Genomic DNA, 15,478 nt, shown 5'->3' on the forward strand with positions numbered 1-15,478 from the left:
AGGTTATCTAATTTGCTGGCATAGAGTTGCTCATAATATGTTCTTATGGTCCTTGACATCTTAAGGCATATGGTCTCTTTATGCTTTTTGAATTAAGAGTTTTAGAAAAGATAATTTTAAAAGGACCATTTAACCCATTGTATTCCACCCAGCAATCAGTGTTTATGTAAGAAATGTGAAAAGGAACAGTTACTGGGTCTTCTCAAAGTTGGAATTAAATATACCAAAGAACAGAAGCTGTAGGACTTTTTTCCTTAATAATAAATATGTTCAAAAGGCAGATTTATGGTTGTGACTGACCTGAAATAACTGTTTTTTTATTTTAAAAAAATGCTAAAGATGACTGTTCTCTCCTATGTTGCTAGTTACATATGTAATCACTTCTAAACCAACAATACATCTTGGGTCTGTGTTAGTCTAGTTTAAAACTGAAGGTAGCTAGAATCTCTGACAATTATGGTATAGTTGTTAAACTCTTTTAAAATGCCTGAGTTTTCTTCATTTAAAAGTTGAAAGTCTAGGGGCGCCTGGGTGGCTCAGTTGGTTAAGCGACTGCCTTCGGCTCAGGTCATGATCCTGGAGTCCCTGGATCGAGTCCCGCATTGGGCTCCCTGCTCGGCAGGGAGCCTGCTTCTGCCTCTGGCCCTCCCCCCTCTCATGTGCTCTCTCTCTCTCATTCTCTGTCTCAAATAAATAAATAAAATCTTTAAAAAAAAAAAAGTTGAAAGTCTAAAACATAACAAAAACAACAACTGCCTCTTTGAAAATCATGTGATTAAGAGTACTTTAAAAATTTGGGGGCACCTGGGTGGCTTAATCATTAAGCATCTGCTTTTGGCTCAGGTCATGGTCCCGGGGTCCTGGGATCGAGCCCCACATTGGGCTCCCTGCTTGGCGGGAGGCCTGCTTCTCCCTCTCCCACTCTCCCTGCTTGTGTTCCCTGTCTCACTGTGTCTCTCTCTGTCAAATAAATAAATAAAATCTATAAAAAAAATAAAAAAAATTTTAAAGTACTTAAAAAAATTTAAATACAGTGCTTATATTCTTTGGATGATGGAAGAATTGATTAAAGTCCCTGAAATACATTAGTTTCAATAAATGTTTGCTGTGAAATGAATGTTGAATAATTAATTAATTTCTTATTGAATGAGAAGTAAATGTCTTGCCTATATTATTCAATTCCTGTTCTCTACTCAATAGAGATTTGGGATGTGATGTAAATGAAAGATACCGTGTTAATCTTGAATTGAAATCACACAGCAAGGAGGAAACCTAATCATTAAATAGCAAAATCAATTTCATTTTCTTTCCTGTAATTTAAAAAATGTAGCATACACTGCATAGCTGTAGTGATCACTGCCCACTTTGGGGGACTTTTGAAATCTGTTACCATTTGAAAAACTCTGTTACTAATCCACTGTGCTGCCAGTGGCTGGGGGCGAACTGAGAGTGATTGACATGATGTAATGCCTAGTATACTTCATAGGAGAAATCCTTCCCAGCTCATAGATTTTTTTTTTTTTTAATACTGTTAGATCCTGTGGCTGCCAGAAAAATAGAAAATTCTGCCTATTTATAGCAGAATTCCTCCTTTGCAGCCAATTTTCTTTTTATTCAAGCTATCTTCCCCAATTCCACCGAAAGCTAATATTATAAGAAGATTGGTACATCTGAGCTTCTAAGATCTGAAATCTCTCTGCTTTGGGCTTATCCAGGTGCACAGATATCTTGGTTATAGGAAATGACAGTCACGTCATGTACTAATTTCCTAGAGGATCTGAAATACAGCAAAGTAGGACATTGTGCAATGTAAAGAAGAACATGGCAGAGAAGTTTTTGTTTTCCATGGGAAAGACTTCTTTACCTAAGAGGTCAATCATTAAAGTACAAGAGGCAGCAAGTACTCTTCTGGTATATTATCTGCTAGGATTCTTTATGATTTTCAGCTAGATGACCTATTTAAATATTCTGCAGTTGCCCCAGTTTGTGATGAGGATATTAGTAAGCAAAAGCTGTGCAAAACCTCTGAGGAAATCTAATAATCTGTCATAAATTTTGTTTTTATTTAATGGTATAGATGAGAAAAAGGGGGTAAGCTTTAATCATTGAATATTAATAAATCAGCAGCTGTAGGGTTTTAAAAATACTTGAATTGAAGGACCATTTTTTTCTTCAATAATATAAATTCAGTCAATCTGTTTTCCTTACAAATATTAGTTACCTGAAACTTAACACAGACAAAAAAATAAGGGCCAGGAGTACAGGCATACCTTGTTAACATTGTGCTTTGCTTTATTGCACTTTGCAGATAACTACTTTTTTTTTTTAACAAGTTGAAGGTAAATAGTAACCCTGCATCAAATAAGTCTGTTGGTGCCATTTTTCCAACAGCATTTTGCTCACTTCATGTCTCCATGTCATATTCTGTTTATTCTTGCAATATTTCAAACTTTCTTATATTTCTTAATGGTCTGTGATCAGCGATTACAACTTGTTGAAACCTCAGATGACAGTTAGCCTTTTCTAGCAATAAAGTATTTTTTATTTTTAACATCATACTATTGCACACTTAATATACTCTAGTATAGCGTAAATATAACTTTTTTATGCACTGGGAAACCAAAAGGGTCACTTGACTCGCTTTATTGTGATATTTATTGCAGTGGTCTGAAACCAAGCCCACATTATTTCTGAAGTATGTCTGTAATTGAAATTTGGGGTATACTTATTTTGTTAATGCTATTGGTTATAGTGATATCCACAAATATTTATCTGTTGTAATTTTCAAAGCATTACATTAAGCAGTATCACTGGGACTTTCGAGGTAAAAACCTAGTCCATTTCTTCTTTTTTTTCATCCTATCCTCAGATTTCATGTGCCTACAGACTTTTTTTATTTAAAAAATTTTTAATTTAAAATTTTTTTGAGAGAGAAGTACGAGTGTGGGGAGGGGCAGAGGGAGAGGGAGGGAGAGAATCTCAAACAGGCTTCTCATGATCTCATAACCCTGAGATCACTATCTGAGCCAAAATCAAGAGCTGAAGCCTAACCGACTGAGCCACCCAGGCACCCCCAAATTTATTTTTTTTTAAGCAAGGAGTTTAAGTTTCAAGACATTTTAAGTTGATTTGAAGGGAAAACTATCTAGGATTCATTTCTTTTGGAGTAATTTATCTCTATTTAAAGACAGATTGCCCTACATGTAAATAGCTGCATACAAAAAAAGGTATAAGATTGTCCTTGGTTTTACAATGATATATGAAAAACATTAAAATTCTCCAGTAGAGCAAGGTATGCAAGGATTTTTATGTTGTTTTGTTGTTGTTGTTGTTGTTAAACTAATTTACTGGAATATAAAATGAGAGCTGAATGAGCATGCCACCAATGGAGAAAGGGGGTATTTTCACAGAACCAGTATTTTCCCCATCCCATCTCCATTTGACGTCAATCAAAACATACCACTGGCCATTTAGTTAAAAAAATGCAATACGAGGGGCGCCTGGGTAGCTCAGTCAGTTAAGCGTCTGCCTTTGGCTCAGGTCATGATCCTGGGGTCCTGGGATCAAGCCCCACATTGGGCATCTTGCTCAGCGGGGAGTCTACTTGTCTCTCTCCCTGTACCCCTCCTCCCCGGCTCGTGCTCTCTCTCTATCTCAAATAAATAAATAAAATCTTTTTAAAAATGCCGTATGTTTGTGCACATACACAGTTACTTTACAATAAAGGAATGGGGAAAACAAAAGAACAGAGAAAACTATACTGTAGTAGTCAGGATGTGGTGGAACCAAATTTTGGTTTTCTCACTGAGAATGCCTTCTTGGTCTGGAGGAACAGTTCTGTAGTCAAGTAGCAGATTCCCTTTTTAGTAAATACCTCCTGTCTGCTGCTGGAACACATCAATTGTATTTATCCTCCATTTCCAGCTGTGCAGGTGTGTCTTTCATTGATTAGCTGCCCATCAAATCGCAAATTGATCTGCCCCATTGACAAACCCTGTCTTCACAATGGGCTTTCTTTAGTTTACTAAGTGGTTAGTCTTACACTGCATCACAGAACCATCCTGTCCCACCACCTTCAAATTAATATGATCATTGTTCTCAGTCTTGACTCCTTCCTTGGGCTTTTTGTTGGCCATGGTGAGTGCCGGAGTCTCCCCAGCTGTCGCTTCACAAAAGGGGTACCAGGTCCCCACCAGGAGAGCATACAAGCAGCACCAGGAGTAACAAAAGAAGGAGGTGGCTGCTGTGAAGTGTGCCTACAGATTTTAAAGAGCTATAGAGACATCTTACTACACTAAAAGAATCCCCCGTGACAAGTATTTTCACCTGCTTGACTGGGACTGTGTGACAGGGTGATTGAAGTCCTCCAAGGAGGATGAGCTGTTATGTCAGCTGAAGTGACACAAGCTTTAGGGAAGAGACAGTCGCAGGTGTTAGTAACACATTACATAACTCTAAGGCTAATAGAAGTTTATAAGAACATACAGTTTTTTAATTTGTAGCTTGGAGTGAGTTTGAAATTAGAATATTTTACTTCTGTTACCATTTGAAACAGTGAAAAATGTTGATTTTAAGTAGCTGCTGTGGGATATATGCCTTTTTTCAGCAAATGGCAGTAGTACTCGTCTATGGCATCTGTCAAGTCACCTGCTCCAAGGAGCAGTCACACTCTGAATATATCCTGAGCCCTAACTTCAGCAAACAGAACTCATACTGAACTATTCCAAATTCAATTTGATATCCTAACAGGGAATGACAGTGGAACATGGGCTGGACCTTTCAGATTTGCATTTTTTCTCTTTTTTTGCAGCTAATTACTTCTGATTAAGTCCAATTTTGGTCACTTTAGACCAAGTTGGAAATTTTATCTTTGATGTCAGAATTTGACAGTGATTGATATCCCGGAGGCATTCTCTGTGCTATAGTTACCTGGTGCTTTGGGCCAAAGTTCAAAATGTGCTTCTGTGAGTATATATATGTGTATATGTGTGAATCCCTCCCTCGCTTTTAATCTACCTTCCTTCCTTTCTTATTTCCTCCCCCCCTTCCTTCTTTATAATGTTTCCCCCTTACTCGTGACATTTAGATTCTTCTCATACTCTCCAGTGGCCCATTTATTCCACTCATTACCCCTCAATGTTTTCTAATTTTTTTATTGTGGTAAAATACATTAAGCATAGATTTTACCATCTTAACCATTTTAGGTGTACAGTTGACATTATATACATTCATAATGTGGAACCATCAGCACCATCCATCTCTGTAACTCTTTCATCTTGTAAAACTGCTCTATACTTACTAAACAATAACTCCCTATAGGAGTGATGCCAGTACTGACTCCATCATTGGCCCTTCATCTTGTTTCTGTCCTCTCTGGGACCTCTCTTGGGACTACATGTTCCAGGCCCATTGGAGATTAGTATACATGCCTTAGAAATGCCCACCAAGGCTGGAATGTAGGGAGGATTACTTTGGCTTTGGCCCTCTGTAAATTTGTTCAATCAAATAACATAGTTTTTCCTCTTCCTGATGCACAGATAATGTCACAAGGTCTGTCAGTTAGGTGCATGCAAACCCTCTGAAATGCACATGAACCTTTTGACCTCACTACAGTGCCCCCTACGTCCCCTTGCTCTATAAATCTGTAGACTAAGGGCCAGACTTTTTGGGAAATAACTGTGCAGCTCTGGATCATCATCCGCTCTCCTCCCTGTCAGTTAGTTAACCTGAATAAAACTCTGTAAACTGTATGGCATTGCCTGCTTTGTTTTTTGGTCTCAAAATGCCTTTTTATTTTGGAGGATACTTTATATAGTCCCTCCACCTTCTAATACTCCCCATTCCCCTTTGCCCCCAGCCCGGTGGCATCCACCATTCTCCTTTCTGTCTCTGTGATTCTTACTACTTTAAGTACCTTATATAAATGGGCTCATGCAATATTTGTCTTTTTGTGACTGGTTCATTTCACTTAGGATAACGTCTTCAAGGTTCATCTATGTTGGTAGCAAATGGCAGAATTTCTTTCCTTTTTGAAGCTGAATAATATTCCATTGTATTCATTCATCTGTCAGTGGACACTTGAGTGGCTTTCGCATTTTAGCACTGGTTAGTAGTGCTGCTGTGAATGGCATTGTATAAATGTCTCTTCAAGACCTTGCTTTCACTTCTTTTGGGTATAGACTCAGGAGTAAATTGCTGGGTAATATGGTAATTCTATTTTTAATTCTTGAGGAATCACCATTCTATTTTCCATAGCAGCAATTACCATTTTAAATTAACTACTATCGGTGTACAAATGTTCCAATTTCTTCACAGCCTCACCAGAACTTATCGTCTGTCTTTCCCTCCCCCCCTTCTCTCTTTCTCTCTTTTGTACTAGCCATTCTGTTGGATGTGAGGTGGTATCTCATTATACTTTTGTTTTGCATGTATGTGAAATATATGTGAGGGTCTATTTCAGGGCTTTTTGTCTTTTTTGTAGTGTCATTGTCTGCCTTTGACATCAAGATAATGCTGACCTCAAAGAATTAGTTAAGAAATATTTCCTCCTCTTCAGTGTTTTGGAAAAGTTTGAGAAGGACTGCTTTTAGTTCTTTAAATGTGAAACCATTGGGTCAAAGGCTTTTCTTTGTTCAGAGATTTTGGATTACTGATTTAATCTCCTAACTAGTTATAGGTCTATTCACATCTTCTATGTTTTCATGATTTGGTCTTGGTAGGTTTTGTGTTTCTAGGAATTTGTCCATTTCCTCTAGGCTATCCAGTTTGTTGATGTATAGCTGTTCATAGAACTCTTTTTTTTTTTTTAAAGATTTTATTTATTTGAGAGAGAGCATGTACGCCCATGCATGCATAAGACTAGGGGGAGGGGCCAAAGGGGAGGGAGAGGGACAAGAAGACTGCGCTGAGTGCAGAGCCAGCTGTGGAGCTCAATTTCAAGATCATGACCTGAGCCGAAACCAAGAGTTTGACGCTCAACTGACTGAGCCACCCAGGTGCCCCAAACTCTTTTATAATAATACCTTTTTATTTCTTTAGAATTGGTAGTAATAACTCCACTTTCATTTTAGTGAGTCATTTTAATAATTTGAGTCTTCTCTCTCTTTTTCTTAGTCCGTCTAGCTAAAGATTTGTCATTTTGTTGATCTTTTCAAAGAACCAATTTCTGGTTTCATTGATTTTCCTCTATGGTTTTTCTGTTCTCTGTTTCATTTATCTCTGCTCTAATCTTTATTATTTCCTCCCTTCTGCTGTCTTTGGGTTTAGTTTGTTCTTTTTCTAGTTGCTTAAGTTGTAGGGTTAGGTTGCTGATTTGAGCTTTTTCTTTTCTTTTCTTTTTTTTTTTAAGGCAAACATTATAGCTATGTATTTTCCCCTTAGCACTGCTTTTCCTGCATCCCATCAGTTTTGGCATGTTGTATTTTCATTTTCATTCATCTCTAAGTATTTTCTAATGTCTCTTGTGATTTCTTTTTTAATCCATTGGTTGTTGAAGAGTGTGTAGTTTAATTTCCACAAATTCGTGAATTTTCCAGTTTTACTTCTGTTGTTGGTTTCTAACTTTATCCTGTTGTGGTTGGAAAAGATACTTTGTATGATATTTATCTTTCTAAATCTGTTGAGGCTTAATTCGTGACTGAACATATGGTCTGTCCTGGAAAATGTCTTACATGCATCTGTGAAGAATATATACTCTGTTGTTGGGTAGAGGGTTCTGTATATCTCTTTTGGGTCTGGTTGGTTTATTATGTTTAGTCTTCTATTTCTTATCTTCTGTCTGGTTGTTTTATCCATTATTGTGTGTGGGATATTGAAATCTCTATTATTGTAGAACTGTTTATTTCTCCCTTCAGCTTTTTTTTTTTTTAAAGATTTTTATTTAAGAGAGAGCACATGAGCAGGGGGGTGGGGGAGGGGCAGAGAGAGAGGGAGAAGCAGACTCCCCACTGAGCAGGGAGCCTGGACTCAGGGCTCGATACCAAGACCCTGAGATCATCACTTGAGCTGAAGGCAGACGCTTAACAGACTGAGCCACCCAGGTGCCCTCTGCCTTCAATTTTGTCAGTTTTTGCTTCATATGTTTTGATGGTCTGTCAGTAGGTGTGTATATGTGCATAATTGTTATATCTTCTGCTGTATTGAATCTTTTTTTTTTTTTAAGATTTTATTTATTTATTTGAGAGAGAATGAGAGCGAGCACATGAGAGGGGGGAGGGTCAGAGGGAGAAGCAGACTCCCTGCCGAGCAGGGAGCCCGATGCGGGACTCGATCCCGGGACTCCAGGATCATGACCTCAGCTGAAGGCAGTCGCTTAACCAACTGAGCCACCCAGGTGCCCGCTGTATTGAATCGTTTTTTAATATATAATATCCTCTCTAGTTTTTAATGAGACAAAATCATGAATGTTTTAAAAACCAATGAATCTTTAAGTTAATATACTTCCTCCTCCATCTGAAAAGTTAAATATTTAAAATAGCTCCTCATTGTAATTATATCACTTACAACTTTTATTTTTACATGCATTAACAAATAATCTATTGTTTATTGCAGGTATGCCAAATTCTTTGTAGGAAAAATAATCACTGTTGAAGTTTTAGCTGATAAAGCTATGTATGCAGATAAAACAGGAAGAGAAACATTGTTTCTCCCCATTTAAAAACAAAAATTGATGTATTTGAAACTAGGTGGATACAGCTATAAAGTATAACTTCATTCTTACTATTCTAACATTTTGGTTTCTTATGAAATGGATGTTCCTCCTGTAGAAATAACTGTAAGATAAGTCTGATCCCCTATTGAAATTTTTCAGTTCTACTTATGACCTACTGATGCTTTTATACAGTGCTCTGCTGGAATTTACTGGCCTACAATCTTGATGTAGTTTTTTGTATTAAGATGAGTCAGTTTTCAGTATTAATAATTCCATGGTAACCTACATGGAGACTAGTTTCTGCTTAAATGAATAAGGAAATGGTAAATCTTTAATAATAAGGTTAAGGTATTTGAATGTTTGAGAAGTGAGAATTAATTAAACATACTTGACAGAAGACCATGTTTTTCTTCAAAGCAGCTATTGTCTCCAAATCCAATAAAAGTGAAGATGCATATAATATTCTTTTTTTTTTTTAAAAGATTTTATTTATTTATTTGACAGAGAGAGACACAGTGAGAGAGGGAACACAAGCAGGGGGAGCAAGAGAGGGAGAAGTAGGCTTCCCACTGAGCAGGGAGTCTGATGCGGGGCTCGATCCCAGGACCCTGGGACCATGACCCGAGCCAAAGGCAGACACCTAACGACTGAGCCACCCAGGCGCCCAGATGCATATAATATTCTGTAGAGATTCTCTTGATTTAGAACTGTCATTTTTCTCTTCCTTAGTATTGGCTACTGTTTTTTGTTGTATATACGTAATGCTTATTATAACATTCTTATAGGTTAGGAAATAGACAACTTATTAAAAATTTAGAAAACAGGCCATTGAAGTTATCATTTATCAGAAATATTTCTGACCCCCAGTGTTGCCTATATGTATGAGCCATAAGTCACCCTGAAGAGTACTCTTTATAAGCTTAATCAAGGTTATTAAAGTCGGAGGAAAATTAATATTCAATGCTTCTACTCTTATTTCTCACTTGATTTAACTTAGGACCTTGGCCTACTTTTGTACTGTTCATTTATTGATAGTAATTATTAGTTGATGAATTGGGATTTGATGTCAACTATTCTGTATTAACCAGTTTGTTTATCATATCTTACTTTTCAGTTTGTGGATATTATATAATTGCATCAAGACACTTATTTTAAAGCATTTTTTCCTTAGTGAGGCGTAAATGTGAGGTCTGGTTAGTTTACTTCCCCATAGCCATGAAAGAATCAGGGCCAAATCCAAAAACACATCTAACCACGTTCAGCATTCATACTAGATATTAGTAGTGTTTAATTTTTAATTCATATTATTGATGTGCCAGATGGTATATATCTTTATGCGTACTACATAAGAACTGTAAGTTTTCTCTCAAGACTTAATAGAACCATTGCATTTAAAATGCATGTGTTTGTACTGTTTTATACATTTCACTGTACTTTTTTTTTTTTTTAGAGATTTTATTTATTTATTTATTTGACAGAGACACAGTGAGAGAGGGAACACAAGCAGGGGGAGTGGGAGAGGGAGAAGCAGGCTTCCCGCCGAGCAGGGAGCCTGATGCGGGACTCGATCCTGGGACTCCAGGATCATGACCTGAGCTGAAGGCAGACGCTTAACGACTGAGCCACCCAGGCGCCCCTCACTGTACTTTCATACTGTTTATATTTCCCTTATCCTCAGAACAACCCTGGGAGATAAATAAACATTATCTTTAAGTAAATTGAGTTTCATCAAGTTTATTTTGCTGGACAAAAATTCAGGTCTCTTGACTTTTTGTTAATCCTCTGCCTGGTTGCCTACAGAGAGAACAGTAAAACATCTCATGATAGTATATGTCAAACTACTGTAATACTAGTAGTTCCTTATTTGCACAGCATTGGCAATTTTCAGAGCACTTTTATTATATTATTTTTAAAAAGAAAGAGTTCTTGTGTTATGCATACTATAATTTTCCTTTATTAGAGTCATATATTCATTAGATATAAAGTACCTCTATATGCTAGGTACTAGATTGCTTACTAAAGTACAAAAATGGTCTCTGCTTTCAAAGCGGGGGGATCAGGCCATCAAGGCACTGTTGGATGACTGAACAGCTTTTGGACAATGTATTACAAGCTAAATTTGCTGAGGGCACTGAGAAAACGCTTTTTTTCCCTATTAAAGAGGTAAAGGTGTGACTTGCACTATCCTTCCAGCCTTGAATATAGAGATAATGCCTCCATCTACTGCAAGTGGCTTTGAAGCAACAAATCAACACACTTAACGGAGCAAAAAGAAAGAGGCTTTGATGAGTCTTTGATGACCTTCTTGAGCCTCTGTAATGACCCTAGACTAGGTACCTCTGGACTTCTTGTGTGGGGGAAAAAAAGTTAATGCCATATTTGTTTAAGTCACACATTAAGTCTGATTTTCAATTACCTGTAGTCAAATATTTTCTCTCTCTTTCTGTCTCGGTCTCTTGACTTTTTTTACTTTGTTTTTATGGAAATTTAGCATACACACTAAAATAGACGGTAGTATAATGAATCTGCATTACCCAGCTGCAGTAGCAATCAGTATTTGGCCAACCTTGCACATTCTTGTACTTCCTTAATTATTAGAACTCAAGGAATTTTGTAACAGAAGTATGTGAAAATATGGAAGTACAGGGAATATAGTGACTAACTTGGCTTGAAGTGGAGGTAAATGCTCATCAGAAAAGTTTTCATAAAGGAGGTGACACAGCAGAGGCTTTAAGGGCAAGTAAAGAATGGACGAAAGAGCATTGCTAGTGGAATTTCTAACAGGTATAAAGGGTCTTTAAAAGGCGTGATATATTCAAAGAATGGGAAATAGATTACTGTGGCTATAGAGTTTATCAGAGATGAATGACAGTAGATGAATATAAAATGACTATTTGGTGCCAAATCATAACGAAGCATTATACACCATAACCAAGAAATTTGAAGCTCATCACATAGGTACCAGGAAGTGAAAGTATAATTATGTCTTAGAAAACTAACACTGGCAGTAATGTAGCCTGTGATTTTGGAGTAGAGAATAGAGAAAGAAGATGATAAAACTGTGCCAATGGTCCAAATGATAGAAAGGCATTTAATGATAACTGTAGTGGGCTTGGGCAGGGGAGAGATAAACTTTAAGAGATACTTCAGAGGATGAATAAACATGATTTGGTGCCTGGGTAAGATGTGGAGAAAGGAGTCAGTCACAGTGACTTGAGTAGTAATGTAGCAGAAGGCAGATTTGGGGTAAGCATAGAAGATGAGCTTGGTGTGTTAAGTTTGAAGTGCTCATAGTACATTCAGGTAGAGGTATCCAGTATACCAAGTGGAAATACAGAAATGGACCTTAGGAGAGTCTCATACTGGAGAATCCCACAACTTGTTTTTCCTGTCAGATATGTCATATGGCACATGTCATGTGTGTGTATATATATATATATACACACATACATACACAAACATACATTCATACACACACACACACACACAGGGATACACACAGAGTTGATCTTTATCGTTCATGGCTTTCATTTTTGCAAATTCACCTACTTGCTAAAATTTATTTGCAACCCCCAAATCAATAATTGTGGTGCTTTCACAGTCATTTGTAGACATACTCAGAGTGTTGAAAAAATGAGTTGCGTGGGGGTGCCTGGCTGGCTCAGTTGGTGCAACGTGTGACTCTTGATCTTGGGGTTATGAGTTCAAGCCCTACATTGGGTATAGGGATTAATTTAAGAAAAATGAGTTGCCCCATGTGCACATTCTCAGCTGAGATTGAACAAGGTTACATTTGCCTTCTTCTTGTTTTAACTCCCATACTATAAACTAATGTACTTTTCTCCATCTCCTTAGTGTCACATTTTTCATATTTTTGGAGGTGATTATGCTGTGTAACATGTTCTACAAATATGCTGAAGTGCTGTGTAGTATTCCTAAATACAACATAGTTCCGATGTGCCTTATGGTGACAGTATTTATGTTAGATAAACTTCATTCAGTCATGAATTACATTATTGAGTTCGATTTTAATGAATGAACAATATATATTAAATAACATGTTTTTAAACAGAAATACACATAAAATAAACTTTATGTATTGATCAGTTGATGAAAATGTTATAACCAGAGGCTAACCCTGTATTTCCCATTTCCTAGAAGCAGTAGAAGTACAGTATTCACTGATGCAGTGTTTATGGAAACTTTATAGAATGTAGCTACCACAATAGTGAGAAGTGACTATGTATGTATATAAAATCTGCTACTCTATTATGAACAGTTCTTACATTTGTACAGTGCAGACATTAGCCCCAATTTATGGTTAAGATTATGGTCACAAGAAATATATAACTCTCTCTTCTTGTTGAAAGATAAATACATATCAGACAAAAACAGTTTGCTGTTTTAGATCAGATAGATGATTCTATATTCCTTCCCTAAGCCAGTGGGTTTTTCATAAAATGGAGTTTTGAAGAAATTCAAATGACATTGGATGACAGCATCTAAATGATCATCTACAGCACACTTGAGCATAACATGGTTGTCAACATCATATTCTTGGGCTGCCAGTTTCTTTTATAGCTTGGTGTTATTCTCTTCAGCAAGCTTGTAACATTTTCAGTCCCTCTTCTCTTAGAGAAATTCATTTTACAATGGTGTTTATGTGTGAGGGGATTTCATAATCGAAGACTAGTGTTTGTGCGTTCATATCTGTCAATTTACTTGAATACAACAGCTCAAAAGGATTTTTTCACCTTTCATTCATGAACGTTGGTTCATATCAGTAGGGGTATTTTAAAATGACAGGTATTATGCGAGAGTGAGAATTACCCATATCTTCTGACATAACATCGGTGTTATGTTGAAAATTAACATTCAGCATTGTATCTCACTTTTTACTGTCTGCAAACCTGAAAGCAGGGAATTGGTATTTACAGAGTCAAGGACAAGAAGACATACAACTCCATGCAAATGACTTTTATGCTTCAAAGTGCATCTGTGCTTTGTCAGCGTATATCTGTTTTCTAATCATCTTTCTTTTTGATATAGGAGATATGCCCTGGGTTGTTATTATCTTATACAGCTATACAGTTAAATATATAAAATAAAAATGATACAGAACTCCATTTAGAGATGCTTCAGTTTGGGATGGCTGATTTACTTGTGCTGCTTAAGCTTCTAACTTGGTTCCCTTTTGACTAATTGTGTGGTCTTCTAGCTAATGTATTAGAGTGAATGTTCTCTCTCTTTACTGTAAGCAGTAGATTTCATCATTAAGTGTAGTTCAGAGATGACAAAACTTTTTTCCTCTTTTTATTCTTGGTAGATGACCTTAATCTTTTTTTTTTTAAAGATTTTATTTATTTATTTGAGAGAGAGAATGTGAGAGAGAGAGAGAGCATGAGAGGGGGGAGGGTCAGAGGGAGAAGCAGACTCCCTGCTAAGCAGGGAACCTGATGTGGGACTCGATCCCGGGACTCCAGGATCATGACCTGAGCTGAAGGCAATCGCTTAACCAACTGAGCCACCCAGGCACCCTACCTAATACCTCTTTTTTTTTTTTAAGATTTTATTTATTTATTTGAGACAGACAGAATGAGAGACAGAGAGCATGAGAGGGAGGAGGGTCAGAGGGAGAAGCAGACTCCCTGCTGAGCAGGGAGCCCGATGCGGGACTCAATCCCGGGACTCCAGGATCATGACCTGAGCCGAAGGCAGTCGCTTAACCTAATACCTCTTAAAAGGACAGTTTTATCTTTTCTATATCCTCAATAATACCTTGAATAGTATGTTATGTAGAAGATTATCAGTAAATGTTTGCCACTTATTTTGTTAAACCAGAAAGCATCTCATTTACTTAGAAACTTGTTTTATATTTTATCCAATTCCATGACTTGACAAGAAAATTTTTTAAGTATTAATTTTAAGAAATTTTAATTCCAGTATAGTTAACAGTGTTATGTTTGTTTCAGATGTACATCATAGTGATTCAGTTCTCTACATTACTCAGTGCTCATCATGATAAGCGTACTCTTAATCCCCCTTACCTATTTCACCCATCCCCCCACCCACCTCCCCTCTGGTAACCACCAGTTTGTTCTCTCTCTAGTTAACAGTCTGTTTTTTTGGTTTGTCTCTTTTTCTCTTTGCTCATTTGTTTTGTTTCTTAAATTCCACATATGAGTGAAATCACATGGTATTTGTCTTTGAGTGATTTATTTCACTTAGCATTATACTCTAGATCCATCCATTTTGTTGCAGACAAGAAATATTTTTAATTTCATGAGCACCTACTGTGTACTATGCACTGTGTTAAATACTTTATGTGTTATCTGATTTTATCCCTAAAATAATCCTACACAGGTAGGTTTTATTATTTCCATTTTGTATTTGAAGAACCTGAAGATAAGAAGTATTAAGTGAATTGATCAACTTTTTCACATGTCTGTGAAAAACTCCAAAATTCATTCTCTTAACCACCACTAATGTTTGGACCAAAAGACCATTTGGCAGTCTGCTGTTTGGGTTCCATTGTAAGAGTTATTCTAAACCAAAGGCACTGATTTATACTAAATTTTGCATGGTCAGACTTATTGTGGATTAGCATAGTAATTGGACACCTCTGTTCCTGAGTACAGTAAGCCTTTACTTAATTCTTTTTAACTTTCTCGGCACTACTACTTCATTTTTCTATTAGCAGTTTTCATTAGGTGATTGCTAAATTGCTTATGGTTCTAAAATCCTGTAAATCCACTATTTTGAATAACTCAAAAACTGTTCCTCAGAGTCTACTACCAGGTTTTAGAGATTCACAGGCTAGATGACTGG

The 15,478-nt window shown here is 36.9% G+C and overlaps 1 protein-coding gene and 1 pseudogene across 5 annotated transcripts in view; one reads left to right on the forward strand and one right to left on the reverse strand.

Annotated features, from left to right (window-relative positions):
- Window positions 1-15,478, forward strand: part of PEAK1 (pseudopodium enriched atypical kinase 1) — a 321,626-nt gene that overhangs the window by 112,326 nt on the left and 193,822 nt on the right. The window lies entirely within an intron of this gene.
- On the reverse strand, window positions 3,864-4,136 carry LOC118003181 (annotated as a pseudogene).

Source organism: Mirounga leonina, unplaced genomic scaffold (assembly GCF_011800145.1).
Source record: "Mirounga leonina isolate KUSES-001 unplaced genomic scaffold, KU_Mleo_1.0 Mir_91, whole genome shotgun sequence".
Taxonomy (NCBI): Eukaryota; Metazoa; Chordata; class Mammalia; order Carnivora; family Phocidae; genus Mirounga; species Mirounga leonina.